At 31.0% G+C, this 5,501-nt stretch overlaps 1 non-coding gene across 1 annotated transcript; it reads right to left on the reverse strand.

Moving 5' to 3' along the window:
* Window positions 1–3,936: 3,936 nt before the first annotated feature.
* Window positions 3,937–4,099, reverse strand: LOC145271498 (U1 spliceosomal RNA). Its single transcript, XR_013865910.1, has one exon. It is a non-coding gene; the product is annotated as a U1 spliceosomal RNA (small nuclear RNA).
* Between the last annotated feature and the right edge of the window lie 1,402 nt (window positions 4,100–5,501).

A 5,501-nucleotide genomic window follows, 5' to 3' on the forward strand; every position in this document is an offset into this window, starting at 1 on the left:
AGTGATTACGTTGGATAAAGAATGTCTTCAAATATGAATAAGTACTCGTTTGCGCAATAAATAGATGCGATATTCGTTCTCAGCGTACCGAAAACTGGTAAAAGTCGACAATTCAAGGGTGAATGTGATTGGTCCGTAAATTAAAAAAAAATACTGTTTCATGGTAATAGCGAATTAGGGACTGCCAAACGACTGTGAAGATTGGACCTCATGTTTCCGTGACGTCAGATTTGTGTTAACTATACGAACTATGGGAAAGCAGAAGCGACTTAATGATTTTTTCAAACCTTTGTTTATCTTCTTCAAACTGCAATTAATAATTAATCTTTGTTATAATTTTGTTAGTTTTACGATTTACACAGTTTAACGATTAATAATATTATAAACATTTGTATATCAAATATGAAATACGGTTTTACTGAATGTTCATTTGGTTACTTACGGGTTCCATATTTTCTACGGTAAAAAAAGACTAGAAAATATGAGGGGGGGCTATAAAATGCTTAATATTTGTGCAATAATATTTTCAAATTTTTTTAAATCTGGCGATAAAATAGCTGACAAGAGTCATGTTTACATTAAAACTTAATATTTAAAAAAATATATTTAAGCATAATTAAAAATATATGTTGTAACGAAACATTTTGAAATAATGGAATTTTAATCGTTTTAATCTTTTAAAAAATAATTAATTTTTAAGAAGTTTATTTTTCTTGGCAATTCTACTTATATTATATATATTATAACTGATATTATGGTATATATTAACTCGAAAAACCCCTATTTAAAAAAGCAAACATAATATTAAATTTATATAATTTTTTTAATTGAAACTTCAAGGTAATTTTTTGTTCAATATGTGTATTTAAATGTTTAAAAAATAAATACGTTTTACTTATTTGAACTCTTATGATTCATAAAAAATAGAAATTTCGATAGATTTAAATATATTTTGTTCAAATTTCGAAAAAAAAATAAATATAGGGGGGCACGCACTAAAAAAAGCATTTTCCCTCATATATCTTACGGAAACTGCATTTTATATGTAATTTCATTCTAAAATGGATAAGTATCGAAAATTTCACGAAAATTTGACCATCAGTTGATTGTTGCTAGATTTATTTAAAGACGGGTATGGTTTCACGTTCAAAATGCTTACTACACGGGAACGTTATTTTAAAGCGCCAATTATGTAAACACGATTTTCGTCTCGCAATTTCATTATTTTCGTACGATGAAAAAAAAAAATTCTAATTATTTATTATTAGTTTATTTTGTCTTTCTTCTTTTAAATGGTACAAAAGTTATATTAATAATATTAATTTATAATAAAGTTACATCGTGGTGAATTTTGGTAGTGCCTAGTGATATCAAGTATGGTAAAAAAAAATGATATTTTATATTAAATAAATTATAAAGAAAATCTGTTTCGCAGGCAATTAAATACATTTGCTATGGTATAATTACAATAAATCCTGGGCAATTTTATAAACAAAAAAAGAAGCAGATAATATATGGGATGATGCATTTTGACTTATGGAAAATTGGCCTTGTGTCTGACTAACTCTGCCCTCGTAGGTATGCAAGTAAATAAGGACATTCGTTTTAATTATTTTTCTCTAACCCCATACCCACCTTCTCCCGGGACTCGGCGTTGAAAATAAGGGAAATTATGTATTCTGGGGCAGAAGTTTAAAAGAAAAACAACTTATGAATTATATGGGCGTACTTATAGTTTAAATGAGCAAAGAAAACTAGGGTAAATATAAATAATCACCCTTGAAAATTCCTTTAAAATTACCAATTAATTAGGTTTTCGGGGGATAAAAACGAAAATGACGTTTGAAATTACGGCAAATGAGTTGTTTCCAAGATATGCAGAAATGTTAGTTTTAAAAAAAAGTGGGGGATCACTTTTCTATAATAAAGTAACGTAAAATGAGCACCCACTTTGTGATTACCACATGATGAGAGGTGGATGACAAAAGGAAGAAATAAACAAATGCGGATGAAAAAAATCGAACAAACAAAAAAACGAGGGGTTGAGAAATGGGTGGAATGGAGAATAGTTGTAAGAGAATTAGAATAAATGAGGGATTTGGGAGTGAGTGGAAGGAAGAGTAGTCTCGAGGAAGAGAGAATGAGATTAGGAGAGAGGCCGAATTAGAAAAGAGAGTGGAAGAAAGAGGAAGGATAAAGATAGAATGAAAAAAGATATATTAGGTAAATGAAGGAGAGAGAAAGGAGAAATTAAAGAAGGGGTGAACGCGTATGTGATGGAGCAATAGAAAGCAACAGAGGAAGACAGATTTCGAAAAAAAAAGAAAGCAACAGATGGAGCGCGGTAGAGAGTAAGGATAGAGAGAGGGAGAGGGAGAGAGAGAGTGAGAGAGAAGGGATATATATATATATATATATTATATTATATTATTAGTAGTATTGTTTAAACAAAACCAAGATGTGTCAACCAAAGAGTGCTCAATGTTTAGACAGAGCAATATGACTAATGACTATGGGGGGTGTATATATATATATGAGAGAGAGGAGGGGTAGTAGGAAATGATATATTGAGAAAAATAGGGGTAAAATCTTTTAGGTGAAATTATCTATACCAGCATGAATAACATCTAATGTAATTTTATCTAAGCATTTGTTCAATTTTATTTTAAGAACTTTAATATTGTTACAAGAAGTAAAGAAGGATTCACTCTCCATGATTGACCACAAAGAATAATCAAGAACGTTAAGATCACGTGATGAGGAAGGGCATTCTTGTTTGCCGATCCAGGACTAAAGTTGTCTGTGTTACTTGAGCGGTTTCGCACCATCTTTCAATCAGCAAATACAGAATTATACCATCGGGTTAATGCACATTGAAAAATGTCCTCAATGTAACGTTCTTTGTTAAGAACAAGAAAAAATAGTCTATTGGCATTTTAAAAAAATGATGGAGATTCCCCTCTTTCAGAAATGACTGCTCAGACCATCACTGGTGATGATTTCTTCATTTTGAAAATCTTTTCTGCATTATCACCACCAACAAACACCAAGGACTTTTTCATTTTGATGCTTGTAGGATGTTGAAGTGAGAATAACTTTTCATCTGTGAAGATGATGTTATTGAGCGTGCCTTGTCTGATAATAAGGTTTAACAAGAGTCGATTTCTGATGAGTTTCTTTGCAATTGTGGCTGCAGAGAGAGCTGTCGCTTTTGGAGCTTATAAGATGACATTAATAGGTCACTTCGACATATCCTTCACATCGTCCTTGGTGATGTTTGTGCTTTGTTCGCCATTTGTCTCATATATTTTTTTGGATTTCGCCTGATTTTTCCCTAAGTTTTTTTGATAAGTTTAGGTGTTCCTAAGGTGTTGGGACGTTGTCTATCTTTGATCAACGAAGTTTCCAGGTAATTAGTAATCGTCCTTTTTATAAACATTTTGTTGATTTTGAGTTTTTTCCCCCAACTTGAATATTTCTTGTGCCGTACGTCATTCTCATGTTGATCTATGGTTAATCTTCTCTCCAATTCAACAGACATTGTTTAAAAATTAACATCTTTTGTTTCTAAAAAAAATTAGAAATCATACATTACATTATCATATAATGACAATTAAATAGTAAATTTATTTTAATATTATCATAATAAATAGTTCAGAAATTTTGTAACAGGGCTTATGTCCACACTGCGTATCGAAAGAAGACACTTTCAGTAGCTGTAGGCGACAGCTAGACGAATTCCTCACGATTAAACGTTGATTACATTTACATGCAAATTAGATACAATCAGAACGTTGGAATTGAAGTGGATAATAAACTGGTCGAGAGAAATTGCCTATTTCTTGGTATTACAGAGATTAAGCGGAGGGAGTACAAACCTACGAGTGAGAGGTACTTGGAAGAAGTAGGGAAGGATTTCTGATTTTGATTGTATTATCGGGGTGAGCGCGAACGCAGACCCCACACTTAGAAATAGCATGTCCGAGTCATCCACATTTGGGACGATCGCAAAGGTCAACCCAACCGTAGTGCAATGGATGGGCCTCGCTCTGGGGGAACGACCTTAATGATCACCGTTACCCCTACATCAGGTAAGTATATTTTATTATGCGTGCACCACTGTTTTCATATCACACTTCTATACTAACCATCAACAAACACCAATAAAAAACTAAAATACCTCCACATAATTCTCACCAATATCAGTATATCACAACATTTCATTCATTAATAACAACAATCATAACAAATAATTTACTATCATTTAAACTTACCAACATTTTCACAAAATAACTCAATTCTTAACGGAACTAAAATTATATTGTACGTACCCGTTATGGAATGAAGTTTTCTGAAAAAAAGTAACTTAATTTGATCAAGTACTTTTTTTATAGAGGAAATCAACTTTTATTGTAATCGATCTATCACCGCCATTTGGCTATTTAGGGACACGAGGAGGGGTGGCTTTATACAAATGACAAAATAAAAAAAATGATTTAAAAAAACAGAAATTCTGTAAAATAAGTGAAAAATATATATCTAAGCATTTTTTCTGCTCATGTTTCAAAACAAAATAATCTCGTCAAAATTTGACAAAGTAAGCGATGATTGGAGTTATCTTCTCCTAAGCGAAAAAAAAGATGGCCGTTACCTGATCGATCTCATTAAAATTTGATTTTCCTTCGTAAAACAAAAAAATAAATAAAAATAAAAAATAACTGCTGGACCAAATCAAGTGATTTCTTTTTTCATGAAAACTTTAATCCATAACGAGTACATACAATATATTTTTTTCAATATTTTTATTTTTTGATGTCTTGATTAAAGTGTACAAGCACTCATTATCATATCAAAGCACGGATGAAACAAGAATAAAATAAAAATTATGATCTAAAGAGTTATTTTCTCTTACATGAGCAGTCATTTAAAAAAAATGCCAATAGACGCTATATATTTTTTTTCATATATTAATCTCATAAAATAAATTGCGTCGTCGTCGTCGTCGTCGAGGTAATCGATAATATAGCATAGTTCCTGGCTTTACTATAACAGTTATTTTAGGCAAACAACGCTTATAATTAATGTAAATGATATGAAATATACTTTTAAAAGTTGTATTTGTACCGACAGAAGGAAAACAGGTTTAGTTTATCAATTTTAATGTAATTACGAAAAAAAAAACACTAATTATTTATTCTGCTAATTTGCTAGCGATCTTTCAGAAACAAATTAAAAATAATTACATTTTTATGTGTAATTATTTTATACACTAGAATCATGTATACAGATTTCTGTACAAATAAATTTTATTCACTTTTATTTTTGAGAAAAAATATTTTTCTCAGTACGCCACACACAGTTTTATGTACACACACACATAATCGGACACCTACTATACACACACACATACACACATATACATGCGCGTGTGTGTGTATGTGTGTGTGTATGTGTGTGTGTGTGTAGTAGGTGTCCGATTATGTTTGTTTAATTATATGATA

The sequence above is a fragment of the Euprymna scolopes genome, chromosome 46 (genome assembly GCF_053919585.1).
Source record: "Euprymna scolopes isolate OS-2025 chromosome 46, ASM5391958v1, whole genome shotgun sequence".
NCBI lineage: Eukaryota > Metazoa > Mollusca > Cephalopoda > Sepiida > Sepiolidae > Euprymna > Euprymna scolopes.